A 16,199-nucleotide genomic window follows, 5' to 3' on the forward strand; every position below is an offset into this window, starting at 1 on the left:
AACAAAAGTGAAAAATACACCCCTCTGCAGCACAGAAATTTCCTTTGTGCATGCAAAGATCCTCCATCCAGGTGAAGGAGGGAGCACAAGAGAAGGAGACAGGTTGTTTTCTTCCTAAAGTCGTGTCTGGCAGCTTGCAATGTTGGTGCACAGATCTGATGCTTGTCATACCAATATCTCTGCAAACTAGGAGACCTAGGGTCTTCCAGCTGGACCCCTACCCCCCAGGAGTGCTGTAGCAACACCTGCCCCTGCCCCAGGAGCATTCCCATGCCTGCTGTCCTTGTGGCGTCCCATACAAGGATGAGGTAGAACCTGTATCTGGGGAACATCAGTGGGGTTCATCTTACAGCAGTTACAGCAATGCTGAAGAAAGCCAGCTGGGGTGGAGTGAGCTGCTCAAGTGGTGGAAGGAAAAGTTGGTTGATGGGCCAGAGGCACGATGGTGGGAGGTGTGGGGACATTCTGCTTCTAGCTCAGGTGCACATCCCTGCCCGTGACACAGATGCTTGGTATCCCAGTGGTCTACCCAGCAAAAGCCCAAGCTCAGGTGAGTCAGACTGAGCCAAGCATCCAGGTGGAACTCAGAGAGCTCAGCCTGAGCTCTGGGAAGCAGGCTAACATCCCTGGAGATGCTCCAGTCCATTCTGAGAACCTGAGGGCTGAGCTGGGCAACAGGCTTTTAACCATGCTGGCAGTTACAGATACCAGTCCTGTGCATCACCACAAACTCTGTACCTGGGTGACCCGGTAAGATAACGCCCCGTGCTCCCGGCCAGCACCTCAGGAGCCAGGCACAGGCTGTGACACCCCAGCCAGCTGCCAGCTCCTGCTGGAGGCTGGATGCTCCACTGCCTCTCCTGCAGGACACCGTCCTCTGTGCCAGGGTGGGAGGTCCGCCTGCGGTTTTCAGATGGGATGATTATGTCTGCAAAGCACTCGGGAATGCTTTGGGATGAAGAGCGTTATGTAAGTGTAAGATAATGCTATTTATAGAGCCAGGTTTTATTCAAAATGGAATTAAACTTGTCTTCCTGAAGCCTCTGCTGTCAAAGACAAATTGGAATTTGTCCCCTTTCCTCTGGTGTTTTGCATCCAAATTGTTTTCCTCGGTTCAGTCCAAAGTTTAAGAATGTGTTTTATTTACAAATCATACCTCTCAGAAAGTTAATAGATCTCTCTTCTGTCAGCTGTGAGGTGGCTCTGGAAGCCTGGACTGTAGCCATGCTTTGCAACCACAGCAGCTGCGGCACAAAAGTGCCATAAACTAGGAAATGAAGGCAGAGTTTGGATTAAACAACACAAACCCCAAACCGGTGTCCTGGGCACAATATTTTGCCTGCATTTAACAATCTCCATAGCAATCCATGAGTGGCAGGGAGGGTATTAAGCTTACATCCCTGATGGAGATGGCATTTGTTCAGTGGGCTAATGTCTGTGCTCCTGCAGAACTGCAGACCTCGTGGCCTTTTAAAATCTTGCCTTATTACCTTAAAGAGCTTTATTTGGTCTTTTGAAATATTAGATTCAAATCCTTCATATCTGTACTTTTTACAAGCCATGAAAACCCAGATTGCTAGGATGCCTGCTGAAATCCATGCTAACAGGTGTTAGGAATATTGTTTTACAAGGTACGGCACCTTACATAGGTTAGTTTGCGCAATTCATCTGCTGCCCCTCACTTGCCATAGTATCTAGCATGAAATTCCACACATGCCTTTTATTTAGGAAAGAACACAAAAGTATGTTATCTTATTCCTCTGGAATTTTCCACAGTTATTTAGTCTGTTAGTTTAAGCATAATTGGTTAGCGGGCTCTTGAAATTTATATCTTAGCAGTACTTATTTACATCAGGCTTAAAGTAGTTCGTTTCAGTTGAGGTAAATGTGAAGCATTAGATTGCAAACGTACCTAATCCATCTCTCCTCCCCCATGACTAGAAATCCTGTGGTTAAAATAACACAGCCTCTATTCAGAGCACAAACTTAGAGCTGCTAGTGGGAGCAGGCTTGGGATTTAAACAACTCTCAGCAGATGAGTCTGTTCAAGGGTCTCTCTTGGGTTTGCTTTTCATCCTACTTCTGATCCATGAGAGGAAACCGGGCATTCTCCTCTGGGCATGCAAGGTAAAGATTTTCTGCATTCTGTATATGGTTGCATGTTCTTGTAAAGGAGTGTATAAATGTGATTTCAGAAATGCCGTTGCAAATGCAATTGTAAAAATATTGTTGCTTATAGAGCAAGAAGTGTTTGGCAAATGGCTTCACAATCTTTAACTGTTAATCTGGTCTTGTGGCTATTTCTGTATGACAGTGAAATGATGAAATGATAATCTTGCACAGAGGAGCAAACAGCAGTGATTCTCTGTCACACATTAGAGAGGCTGAGCATGTAGGCAATGTAGGAAATAAACCCAGTACTATTGCAGTCAAGCCAGATGAAAGCAAAACTGGCATTTTGTTGACTCTCAGGTACAGTCCCTCCTGGGTTTGTCCAGCTGCTGTAATCCCCGTGTGGGAGGCTGGGGCTGTGCCGCAGGATGGCACCGAGTCTGTTTACAGAGTATATGCTAATGCTGTTCCAGCATGACTTACAGTAAAGGCAGAGCGGTGCTTTCAGAAATGTTTCGATGTGGCATGCCAGATAATTAACTGCCTTTATTTGCTCTTATTGCTTTCCAAGTCACAGGGGATGTAGGAAAGCATCATCTTTTCCTTGAATCCTTATTTTATTTGAAATCCAGGAAACAAGCGTGATGTCTGTGCTGATGTCCAGGGAACTGTACTCCCAGTGCCGGAGTCTGTTAACTCTCCCAGCCCCAATGCTCTTGCTTTTCCTCGTGCTGTGATTCACAGGGGATCCCGAGTACCAGATCGGTCCTCCCACACCATGGTGTTCAAACACAGCGGGTCATGCTGCTGCATAACACAGAAACACCATTACTCAGATTTTTGCTTAATTTAAAAATACACTGCCCCTCCCTCCCCCGAGGCATGGGGCAGGGGGTGTGTGGTGGGGGGAGCACTTATAATGTCCCTCCATCAAGACAGCACTGAATGAACACTGCTCCAGGTGATACCTTGCCAGTGCTGGAGAAAGCCTTGTCTCCCACCCCGAGATGCTCCTTTTCCTCTTCTTTCCACTTCCCCTTCCCTTCCCTGAGTAAGACAGGATGGTTTCACAGTGTCCTGCCTGCAGTAACTGGCCTCCCCTGGTCCCCGCTGTCCCACAGCCGTGTCACTTTGCTAGCACGCACTCCACTCCTCTGCTCCTCCAGAGAAGAGGAGGACCCTGCTTGGCACGCCAGGTCCCTCGCAGCGCAGAGCTGTCAGGCTGCAGGGAAGCCTCTTGGCTAGCAAATGTGCCCTCGTCCCTTGAGCCAACAATGCTGCTTTGTCCTGGAGGAAGAAATGCAGCTTTATCACTTGAGTGCCCAGCGCAGGGAGGGCAAGCAGGGCTGTAAGGAACACAAACACAGTTTTTCATGATACTCATGTACAGTGCGCCGTAGCAGAGAGGCAGCTCGGAGGAGAGAGAATACGCGCAGAACAAAGAAATGTGGTCAGGCAGTAACTATAAAATTTCAATATAGAAAGTGGAGCTGATGTCATTTTAATGTCCCGAGCAGTGCCAAGAATTCTAAGCTCTGTATCAAGATTCAGTGCAAATCCCCCACAAACTCACAATTTGTTCTTGTGGAAAAATGAACTTTTATGGAAAATATGTATGGGAACCTGCCAGAGGAGTGTGTTGCTTTATTTCTTTTATTAATTTTGAATGCATTAGTTCAGAGAGCAATCCCATTTTATCATCAGCTGCCTCTATCCAAGAAGCTGAAGCTCACATGCAAATACTGGAGGCGAGGGAACTATGGTTTTTTGTTTGATCAGTTGTTAGATGGGAAGAGCTCTTTGAGTAGGAAGGGGTGTGGGAAGCCTCAGTGGGATGACTGAGTTAAAGTTTTTTACCAGTGACATATCTGAATCGTGATAAGACACACTTGAATGGAACAGCATCATCAGCTATTATAACTCTGAATAGATCAAAGGTGGGATTGCTTGCAGCTCCTATGATTAAGTTTACTTATATGCTTATATGTGTCCTGCTATAAGACTGTATTTGCAGTTGCTTATAACTTTGCCAGGCTTGAACCGTTTAGACTGAGTTCTTCCAACTTGATTGTCTGCCTTGGGCTAAGTTCTTTTCTGGAAAATTTCAGCCAAAACTCTACAGCCATTTCCAAGAATGAGCATAGGGAAAAAGGCATTGTTGTCCAACTGGAAAAAAAAAGAAAGGAAGAAACAGGAGGGGGGAACCTGGTGATCCTTTCTGTGGGTAGTTCTTATCCCTCTGCGCTTTGGAGCAGAGATCTGAAATTTGGCAGCTTTGTGTTAGGACTGCAGTATTATTTTTTTTCTTTACTTTGTAAATCTCCTCCAGTTTGGCTTAGTGATAGACTTTGAAGGGAAAAAATAGCAACTTATTAGGGATGTGCTAGGGCTGAGAAGTCAAAATCTGCTGAGCTTCCTTCCCACATGAGCGAGATCAGCCCAGCATCCTGGCAGCTCCCAGTACTGACCCCAGTGCTCCTGGACACAGTTGGTGCTACCAAGTTACTGCTGCTCCTGCTGCCTCCCCACAGCTTTGCAGGGTCTGGACTACCCTTCTGCTCTTTCTAGGAGCAAGATGAAACTGGTCTTTCCTCGTAATGCTGCTTAAGGCAGAGGGGTGGGGCAATGGGAATGCAGGCAGGGAACACCGCTTTTGACACCTTCCCTGCACAGCCAGGAGGCATCCAGGGGCCCTGGGGATGCTGGGCTAAGGGAAGGTATGGTACTGAGATGCTAAAGCTGAAGGATAGCATGGGACTAGGATGGGGAGTACATGGTACAAGTGAGGAGTCAGGGGCTCAGGAGGTTCAGGAACAGGGTGGGGAGATGTATGTCAAAGTGTGAGCCATAGGGAGAGCCCAGACATGCCAGAGCCTGACATGAAACCTGAGCTGCCCCATCCATGGTCCTCTTAGGGGATATGAGTGCTGCTTTGCAGAACTGGCTTCAGTCCCGCTCTCCCTGCATGGTCTTTCATGGCGGGTCTCTCTGAGGCTTTCCCTAGCCTGCAGTCATCAGCTGTGGGGTTGCCCCGCTGTCTGCATGTGCCGTAAGACCCTGTTAGTGAAGTATGCTCCTGGCGTGGCACCCAACGGGAGCTCTGCCTTGAGGATGTCCAGCACCGCCTGATACTGAACACCCTTGCACAGCCCCAGCCCCAGCTATATCTATTTGTTGACCACCCTTGGTCTCAGCTCATGACTTTGAAGCACTGTGCTGTGGTGCTGTGAATCCTGCAAGGGTGGGTATGGGCATAGGTCTTGCTGCAGGGAAGACCCACTGCTTTGACGGGGACAGCTGGGATGGGTGACCAAGCCAGACACCTGACAAACTGGTGGTTGATGTGATCAGCCTGGTTGCTTGCATGCCTGTCTCTTCCCTGCTAAAGCACCACCACACCCCCTTACATAGGTACCAGAGACACTTGTGAAACACCCAGTAAACTTTGCCAGTGTTCAGAAAATCAGTAATTTCTATTCAGAGGAGGACTTGGGTAGCAAATAAAGCCTAGGATCACACTGAACACTGAAGATGAAACAAAATTCTACATCTTCTCCAGTGAAGACAGTCCATCCTGTACCATAGGATAAAGCTGATACCTCTGGCAAAGGACTGTGTGATCATTTAATTAGCAAGTGTATCATAACACATAGCACAAGGGAGGCCTAATTCTGGCATCTCTTGCCTCATGGGTTTTTCAGTCTTAGCAGTTTTCTTAGAGCCTATTTTTGTATGCAATATATATGCAGCATTTGCAGACAGATGGTGAAATCTCAGTGTTTCCGTTTTGCCACTTGACGTGATTGCCACATTGCAAGATGGGGAGCTGCAGGCTGCTTGTTTCTGCCCCTGCTGACGTGGCAGGGAGAGGTGGTTTCCTTCACTTCTTTTATGGCCATGGGTTACGAAGCACCCTGTACAGCCTCTCCCACAAATCTAGGCAATAGAGTGTCATCATCTCCATCAGCTCCTGGGAGCCTCATGCACACCCCAGAGCTCAGCTGTAGACAGTGTAGAAGCAAAGGCCAGAAGAACAGGAGCTGACAATGTGAGAAGACCAGAGCTGCTTACAGACAGCTACTGAGAGATGAAGGAGTTCTAAGAAGCTGTGAGACAGTGTGGGCCAGGACTGCAGGCAGGGCTTGCTGCAAACGGGCATCCTCGCCTTTGTCAAAGACGTCACAAGAAGGAGTCTTAAGCAGGGGGTTGCAGAAGAAATGAAACAGAAAAGGAAAAGGAGTGGTGGATGCTTATGGGCTTCTGCTCTGAGTGTCATGGAAAAAAGAGAAGAAAGTACGTGTATGGACACTGTGGCAAACAGGGCCCTAAACTTTGGTGCTGGATGAGAGCAGATGGGTGAAGTGGAGACTTACAGTCAAAGGACCAGAGATCCTTATTGGGGATGTCCTTGTGGAAGTTATCACAAAAGAAATATATCTGGGAAGCTGTTGGTGTTACAACTTCGATGTGATGTTTACAAGCAACATCATGAATGAAGCAGTCAGGTCTGTGAAAAAGGTTTCTTGAACAGCTCTGGAAGAGCTGGTGTCCTAATCTGCAACCCTGGCTGGTCCCACCAGCTCCTTTTGCTGCACACAGCCCAGGGAAAGAGTGAGATCATCTTATGAGTGTTAACCAAAATCTTCATTGCTTTTTTAATAGCTTGACCTGCTTGATACCCAGACCTTGCTCCTACCCCACCTCTATTCCCAGCCAGCTACTGGCTATATTCCATCATGGTCTCCCTGCAGTTTTGGTCTGAATTAAACCAGTATGTGTGACATGCCCAGTTCAACAATCACAACACTGGTGCCTTGGGACTTAGCCTTTGCTGGAAACTAAAGCACATGCGATTAATTCTGCAGTTTCTCAATGAACAAAATGGAGCTTTTGTGTAATTCCTATTTCTCATTTGTTTCCAAATAGTCATGAATCAAGAATTATTTTGTTTTGGAAATTAATGCTTTTTTTCCAAATGATCTGCTTTGACCTACTCTGCAGATCCCCATGTCTCCACAGATTGTGTGGGCCAGGTTTTCTGTCCTGAGCCATGCCAGGGTCTTGGGTTTCTAAAAGTGGTTGGTTGTACAGTGACACTGAGGTCCTCAAATCCTGTGCCTGGAGAGAACTAGATTGATCCCAACACTAACAGACGCTTACTGCCTTCCCATGGTTGCACCCCAGATGTAAATTTATCTTCGTGTTATTCTGCTGTCCAGTGACATGTGATGGGGCGTGAAACATCAAAGGATTTTTTTTCATAAACGGGTGCACAGATTTTGTCTCCTGCCAAGATACAGCCATGGATGAGTACTCTTGTAGCAGCCATCTTGATAATCCGAACAGTGTTCTCCTGTATAAATAATGTCCTACTTCTTACAGGGAATCTGCCGTGTCTTCAGATGTGTCCATGAAATATGTGTCACCTTTACAGAATCCTCCAATTTTAAGGACACTTTGGAAAAGTGATTTGTTTGGTGGTCTGTTGGCTTGTGACTTAAATTCAGAAAAGGAATGAATACACAGTTGTATCAGAAAAGAAAAACTCATTTCTGATAAGGTAAAAGCCTTACCTTTTTCAAAAGAAGCAGACTAGCACAGGGTGATGAAAATGAATGTTTCAGCCTTTTGCACTGGTGAAGACCATTTGGAAAACTCCTACCAAGACATAAATTCAAGTTTCCTCCCCAGAGGCGAGTGTCATGGGGTCCCCTAAGTCTATCAATTCATTTATAACACCTTTGTGAATCCCACAGTCCAACTCTATGTATTAGATTTATGACACACACAGGTTCCTAATAACCTCAAACTCATTGAGGGTTTTTTAACTGCTTACAGCCTTTTAGCATGTTTTCACTTTTTTGGTTTTTTGCAGATGTCTTGTCCCCCAGCAGTGAATTTACCTTGTTTTCTCTTCTTTTCTGCTACTGCCGGCTGGATGTTTATGCCCTTGGCATTTTCTACCTGCAGGGCAGAAAGCACCTCCTTGTACCAAACCTCTGACTGCACGGCACTGAGGTCCGGCTGTGCCAGGCTCACCGCACAAGGTGACTCCAGCTCTGTAGCTACAGGGCTCAAGAAACTCTCACCTGAGTTGTCATCCCTGAGCCTCAACCAAACCAAGCAGGCTTTTAAAGTGAACCCGTGTTGAAATGTGCCACTCTCTAGTATCAAGGCTGTGATTGTGTGTCTGTTGAACCGTTGTGCCCTCCTCCTTGGGCACACAGTCCTGCTGCTGCGTGTCGGGTCGCTAGCTGCCAGGCAGGGTATCGCTTGTGGAGCTAAACCCTATGCTTCTACCCCCCGCCATCTCATCAGGCAAAATGTCAGTGGAGCTTGCAGAATGGCTTTCTCACACAGCACATCCACTGCCGGGACTGCCAGGGTTTGTACCCCTGCTGCACTTTAGCACCAGGCAGAAATGACGATGTCAATAACGTATCTTGGAGAAGCCATCAAATGAAATTACTTTCTCCTTCTTCACCGCTTTTGTTCTTAATGGTTTGCTTTGGCCTCTTACATATGTGTAATCAAATGCTGCTGCTTTCCATATGCTACAGCTCGCTGTGTTTAAGTTGAGAGGATTCTCCCTTAAATATTTATTTAAACAATAACACCCCTTCAGCTCTTTATAAATTGCTGTACAAAACTGCCCTTCGTAAAAGACCCCATCCATGTTTTTAAGATTTATTTGAACTGTTTTCTTGCCTCACTGCTGTGCTGTGGGACAGCACCCTACTTCCCAGGGTTGCAGATCCCACAGCTCAGAAAGCTGGTGGCTGCTCCACAGAGCTTACAGACCCAGCCTCAAATTGTGCCAGCAGCTCCCAGAGTCGCAGGGGAGAGTTTCAGCAGTCATATTGTTTTTGTCCCAGGAACTCAATGACCCTGTAACTTCCAGGAATAAGCTCCATCCAGAAAAGCTTCAGGAAAGCTGCTCTGAGAGTTGTCTCTTTCTACTGTTATCCACATACGATGTCTGAGGCTGGAAACACAGGGATGCCAACCCTCCGCAGTTCTCGCCAGCCAAGGGAGTGGAGGCTGCTGATACCTTTCAATAGTATTTAAACTATAACTTCAGAACCTGTAGTTCTGGGCATTTTCTGAGCAAAAGAACTTCAAGGCACATAAAAGAAGCTCTGTACCATTCAGTTGGAGTCCACAAATCTATAGAAAGACTCACCATCCAAAATAAAAAGATTTTTATATTGTACATGAAAGAGAGGATTCAAACTCTTCACTTAGCAGGCCATTTATTTGTATTTAATTTTAGCTGAAGGCATATTTTCACCACAGTATTGGCTGTATTAATGCTAGCTGTTAAAAAGTTTGCCCAAAGTTGTCAGTGTTGAAGAATAAGGGGCAAAGAGCTACAGGCCTTCTTCTGCATTTCTAATTCCACATTATTCCAGCATCTTGATGAATCAGACACTGGCAAACTCTCTATAGTCAACATGAGTTTGGGTAGAAATTAGATTACTCACCCGCTACAGTAAGCGCAAAGGAGATAATACATTATGCTGTTCCTTAGCTATAATTGAAGCTCATCTCCCCATTCTAGGCTCTGTGTGGGTTTAATCACGGGAGCTAAACAGGGAGGAAGTACCAGAGCTTCTCTGAATCACTTTTATTCTTTACCAGTAATTACATCGAGGCATATTTCCATGGAGACTGAGAGTGGTGCCATCAGCCTGCTGTCCCTCAGGTCCCCCTGAAACCTTCACTTGCTTTGCTAAATGCAGCGTGTCTCTGGATGGTCCCTTGGGAGGTAGAGGCAGGCTGCGTTTTGCTCAAGATCCTTCTTGTTCTGAGTGCAGATTTCAACTGACTACATGAAAAGATAGATCCTTTTGAGAGCAAATGTTATTGGTGAACCTGGGGGATCAATTAGCCTTTTCTGGTGGCTGAGGATTATTGCAGAAACAGTTTTGAACATCAGGAGGGCATTGAGTATTACTTTCCTCCCACGGTGAATGCAATATTTGGAAAGTCTGCCTCAGACATCCTTTTCCTTTTTCCAGTCTGAACTGGAAAGACCTCCTTGTACTTTTCTCTCCATCAGACAAGGCCATCGTCAGCAACATAGATGTAGTATCACCGTTCAATAATTTCAAATCAATACTTCATTACTTTGCTCTGTTCAGAGGAAGCACATTTTTTGCTGCATGGGTATATGGAGCCTTTATCCAGCTCGCATCCACTCAGTCCTCTTGTGTCAGTGTTAGGGTCAATTCCTTCCTTTTAATTTCCTCCCATTCTTCACTCACAGCATCTGGAGTAGACCTTTGACAGTGAATGTGTCTGAAAGAGTATTTCCAGAATGAAGTTCTTAAATATATTTTTTTTAATTTCTTGCCTCTACTAGTCAATCTGAACAGCTGCTTGGTAGCAAGGAAGGGTTCTTTCTTCCTCTCCTTCCAAGCTTTTGCCTTTCAGCTGTAGCTTTTGCATAGCTCCTGCATTGTACATGGCTGCACTTGGCCCAACATTTCCATTTCATGGGAACTTCTGAATGATGTACCTTTGTCTTTGTACACAATCGGGTCAGAAAGTCAAATTGCAGAAAATTTGAGGGAGCTGCATGGTCCTGAAAATGCTGTTTCAGCAGACATGTCCAGGTCACTTAATTCCAGGAACAAAATATTTTGATGGTTCAGAGCTGAAATAACTTGTTTCCAGTTTGAACAGAACAACAGGACCGCTGACTTCTCTCAGTTTGACATTAATCTGTGCCCTCTCTTATCTGCTTTGGCGTCTCATGGGGGCTTGTGCTTATCAGCGGTAGCTATGGCTCACCAGTTGGGCTGCGTGCACCCATGAACCATAGCAATCACACTCCTGTGTCCTTCCACTGGAGGTGGGAACACTCTTCCACCAAGGAACAGGCTTTTGTTGTGATCTTGCACACCTGTAGTGGAAAGTATTCACCCAGAAAAAGGGCTTTGGTGATGTCACCCAAAGCACTGCAGCAGAAATCCCATCTCCTCCTGGAAGCCCCTGGAGTCCTGAGAGAAGACACTGAAAAGGGAAAGACTGAGGAAACCCACCCATGTACCGTGACCTGAAGCTGTGCCAGAAGAAGCAAGGCCACTCATTTCACTTTACTCATGCAGGGGCTGGAGCTGCCTCCTGGACGTGGTGAGACTGCCTTCCCAACCTCCATCCTCCCAGATTTGGAGAAGAGGCTTGAAGCGTGATGCCCCACATCTGCACTGGCTGTCCTACCCACAAAGCCAGCCATTGCCTTCTGCCCAGTAAGTGCTGGAGGGCTGTGGACAGGACAGGCACGGGACAAGAGCAGAACCAGGCACTGTGACCACTGTACAGGGCACCCCTGCAGAGGTCCCTGCCGTTTGCACGGCCAAGGTAAGCTCAAAGAAGCATTGATTTAATTCAGCCATGTTTGTGTGACTCCATGAGCACTGAAACAGTGTGAGTCCATATGATTAACTGTTGTTATTTATTAAGTATATTACTGCCCAGTGCTGGACCTGAACTCTCCAAAACGAAGCCCAGTATATACAATCAGTCTTGCCTCTCTCCAAACAGGGCCCAGCATCAATCATGACACTGTAAATTGTTTACACTGAACTGCAGACATCATAACTTATTAAATAACTCTCTTGTCAGTCAGATAAGTAAATATTTCGAAAGACTGTGAACACCCGGGCAAGCTCCAGCTTCCCAGCCCAGCTCCAAATGGATCCAAGTTAACAGGGGACCAGATTTGCCTTGGCTTTGATGTCCCTGCTCCAAATCGGGTCGAGAAGGGCTCTGAAAACAAGTTTCCCTAAGGGAGGCTAGTGCAGTTTTGAAGATGCTCAACTTTCTGTAGAGGTAACGGGAGGAAGAAAACCACGTAAAGTGTTTGCAAAGAAACTGTCTTCCTGAAGCTGTAAATGTGAACTTTTGGGAGTCAGAGCCTCCTCTTCCTTCTCCGCTTAACCCAGACAAACGAGGTGGATGTCAGCAAACCTCTGCTGCAGAAAGGATGGAGCGTTCACTCCCTGGGCTGTAGCTAGAGACTGCAGTGGTGCATCTCTCACACTGTTGGTGAAACAGGTGGTGGTAGCACCTTCACACAACTGCCTTGTGGTGCAGGCAGCAGTTTCACGGGCTTTGCACGTAGGAAAGGGAAAGGTGTTGGCATTGATTCCCACACCTCCGTTGCCTGCCCGTGGTAAGGCACTGTGCTTTTGAAAGCACGCCATTTCACAGCTAACTGCTTCTGAAACATTCAGCTCTGTTTTGTTCAGGATGTTGTTTTACAAGATATTTCTTTCCAATCATTTCCAACAATTATTTGGGATCTCTTTCCTTTTGAGTTCACCGAGTTGTACCAGTTCACCACCTCCTCAAAAGGGATCGTGTTACAGGCAGGAATGCAGAGTTGAAAGGGCCTGAGTCTTTGCAACAGGAATTTGTTTTGGAAGCCAGCGAGTTGGAAGGAGTGGAAATGGGCAGCCCACCAAGGGCTTCGGCAGGATTATCCCACCCTTTCAGCAGGCCACAGCCAGGGCAACCCATGGGCTGGGGCTGAGCCCGCTTCCAGGGGAGGCAGGGACAGACAGGCCGCTCTTACCAGCAGTTTTATACAGCACAAGATCTGGTCCTGTTGTTTGATACCTCATCTGAAAAATCTCCTTGGGCATGGACCTCACTAAGCTGGCAGCCACCATGCGTGCTGGAAACCTTCGCGTGGGTGCAGCCGGCTGCACGCTGCTGCTGCCGGGTGGCAGGCGTGCTGAGGGGGCAGTTTTCCATGCAGAAGCCCATCAAAGGCCATGCACAAAGTTCATTATCAGCTGAAAACTCATTGACTTGAGGCTAACCTGATGCTGAGCCACTGGCTCAACTGCATGTTTGACGTTTACTCATTTGGCACCTGACCAGGACCTCCTTTCCTGAATTCCTTCAATGAGATTTTAATTCTTTGCCTTTTTAGTTACTTTGGTACCCCCTGCTGCTGGTGCATCTGGGCAGTTTTCTTAAAATGTATGTTTCCATGCGCTGTGTGCATTAGTTATTTAATGTCAGAGGCATGTGTGAGGCTCTCCATGTTTGCAAGAAGACAGGGTTTTCATCCCAAGACTAAATCAAATGCTGCCAAAACAACGCAGTACAGACATAAATAAAACATATGTCGTAGAGACAAAATGTCCCTGGTTCTCATCTCCTTAAATATCTATTTGTGTTTGTGCACAAGCATAATTATTGGCACTCCTACCTCAATGTATTCAGTACAAAATGATGATTAATTGAGAAAAGAAGTTAAAAAAAAATAATAGTAATTTCCTCCTGAGGTAGCACAAGTGGGTAGATGCAGAGGGGAGATGGGAAAAGGGTACAGAAGTAACATTGATCTGGTGGCACACACACCAATGTGAAATACAGCCAATACAGTCAATATGTTCATGTCCCACAGGTGCAGAGAGATTTCACACATTGGAGTAAATGTTTCCTAATTCCTAGACACACATGATAAAAAAGGACAGTGCACAGAAGGAAACATATTCAGGGAACCTGCCAGAAAGAAAGGTGTTATTTTTTAAAAGAGAACTGGAAACACTCCAGCTCTGGATCCAGACCCAGCTCTAGCCTCCAGCCATGAATACCAACGCATGCTAACGCTGCACCCTGCAAGCTGCCACCGCTGTTAGGGGCTACATCCCCGTACTGCATTGCTTACATGGCTGTCAGTGAATGGGGTGTCCCAGTGTGCTGTATGCACCTGTGGATGTTACAGGAGGAATATTCTCCCAGCACCTGGAGCCCTAAAGCCCCAGGACTCCCATACTGTGCAGGACCCTGCAGCTCAGGTAGCCCGTCACAGGCATGTCCCCTCTCCCATGCTGGGGAAAGGGGTAATGAATCTTTTCCATCACCCACTGCCTTCCCCTGGATGCATACCCTGCTGGCTTCTTTATGAGTTGGTGATAAGTTGGTCACTGGTACGTGAGGCTTTTGTGTAAGCTAAAGGTAGAATGCAGCTGCCTCTCTGTCACTGTTCCTATTGACCAGCACCTACAAAGGGAAGTTTGCAATGGTGGTAGATTTGCCCTTAACTAAGTGCATTTCTTTTCTTATCTCCATTGTAACATGTCACTGTTTTTTCAACCATTAGTGATTTTTTCCCCCCCTCTTAACATTGTCTCTGATTTCTGTGTCACGAGGGAGAGTATTGTCAGATCGCATTCTCATGATGGGAGAGGCAGAAAATCCGTTCTGTATATCATGTGCCCTTGGCTCCCAACACCACAAAGGATTTCTTCAAGCCCTGCTCATTATCTCGTTTTATACTTTAAAAGAAAAGCTAAAATGCTGGTGACAAATGGCCTCGTTTATCACATTTAATTGACTGACTGTTCTTTTAAGCCTCTGAAATACACACTTTGGGACAAAGCACTGGAAAAAGAACATGCCATTTACCCTGGTCTGCTGCCAGGTCACATTAAAAAATGTTCAGGAGGTGTTTGCTAGACCAGTACATGGAGTACACTTTCTCCAGCAGCGTGTCTCTGACTGTATGTGTTGCTCTTTGAAAAGGAGATCGAGCAATTGCTTCAGAGGTACTTTTCATCTTTTTCTAATTGCACTAACAACTTTACTAGGAACTTGTGGATGTGCAGCACAAGGCCTATTCACTCTGGAGAGGACAGGACTTGGCAAAAGGTGCAAGGGTCCATGAAGTGGAAACATAGCCATTCTGGAGGTGCCCAGCTATATGCACAGCTTTTACCATGGCGAGGTTGCCAATATTGATTACAGTAACAGAACTGAGTAGCATGCGCTGAAAGGGAGCACCTCGCTTCCAACTCCTGCTTCCCAGCCCCTCGCATGTTTTGCCTTGCCACAGCACAGCCCCTGCCCCATTTGAAGCCCTGCCTGGGCCAGCCCATGTGTGGCTCTGTGGGACACCAAGACTGGGGTACAAAGCTTTCCCACAGCAGGGCCCATGCTCTGAGTAGCTGCTCCCCCTTCTCTCTCCTCGGTGCTGTGCAGCCTGCAGCTCCCACAGCTCCCACTCTGCAGGTGCTACCTGCTGTGCCACCCCAGGCTTCACCTGTGGGGTATGTGGGTGCACTCTCACCCCAGCACCTTTTCCTCCTGGTTTCTACCAACCTTGTCATCCCTTACATGAGCAAGCAGAAATGGGGTTGGAGTGAAACTACTATGGGAAGGGTGAAGCCATTATGGGTGAAGGGTGAAGTTGTATGTGGAAGGTGTCAATAATTCCACGTTTTCTAGGGGACTGCCTAGAATGGGACCCTGGAGGTCTCCCTTCATCCCAGAACTAACCTGCATGTTGACTTACAGCTGAGGCAATGGCAAAATAGAGCAATGTGCTTGTCGCAGTTGCAGCAGGGCTGTGCTGGCTGTGGGTTGCAGGAATGACAAACTGGAGATAGGGACTGAAAAGCCCTAAGATGCAGTCTGGGAGGGATGAATGCACAGCTCTCCCCAGCATCCCTGAGCCAGGCTGGTGCTGGCTGCCTGGGCTGCTGCTGGCTCTGAGGACCTGCGGCTGTGATGGGTCACAGGCTGACTAAGTACCTATAATATCTTACTGTTGGGAAAAAAAATCCCCCAAACTCCACTGTGGAGTATATAAATAGAAATACAGCATGCAAGACATCTCCTTTCCATCTGTTCAGCTCCCACTGTTAGTGTGAGACTTCACCTAGAGATTTTTTTTTATGGATGGGGATGCTATTCCTCAAGAAAGGTGTATTCAGGTATGTGCAGGAAGGTAGGCTAAAGAAACTGGGTTTGAATAAAGAACAGATGTCTGAAGGGAGAAATAATAGCTTTCAGACACATAAGGGGCTGAGCAAAATGGAAGTAAATAACTGCTCTCTGTCCCGGCTGTAGACAGCAGCCACATGCTGCAGTTTCAGGGAGGGTGTGTACTGCGTCTGGCTGGGAGGGAGTTAAGAAAGAGTTAGACAGATTTGAGAAATGTTGCTAACAGTAAGAGTAGTAAAACGCTGAAATACTTTGTCCCAAGAGACTGTGGAGGTTCTGTTATTAGAGGTTTTTAAGAACAGGTTATCCAGACATCTGTAAGGACTGGCTTAGGCATGGGG

At 46.8% G+C, this 16,199-nt stretch overlaps 1 protein-coding gene across 1 annotated transcript in view; it reads left to right on the forward strand.

The window, feature by feature from the left end:
• The first annotated feature begins 2,015 nt into the window (after positions 1-2,015).
• JCAD (junctional cadherin 5 associated) overlaps positions 2,016-16,199 on the forward strand; it is a 66,523-nt gene continuing 52,339 nt past the window's right edge. Inside the window, exon 1 of the mRNA XM_040591066.1 lies at positions 2,016-2,127. The gene's annotated coding sequence lies outside the window, so the exon portion shown is untranslated. The remainder of the gene's footprint in view (positions 2,128-16,199) is intronic.

The sequence above is a fragment of the Falco naumanni genome, chromosome 4 (assembly GCF_017639655.2).
Source record: "Falco naumanni isolate bFalNau1 chromosome 4, bFalNau1.pat, whole genome shotgun sequence".
Classification (NCBI taxonomy): domain Eukaryota; kingdom Metazoa; phylum Chordata; class Aves; order Falconiformes; family Falconidae; genus Falco; species Falco naumanni.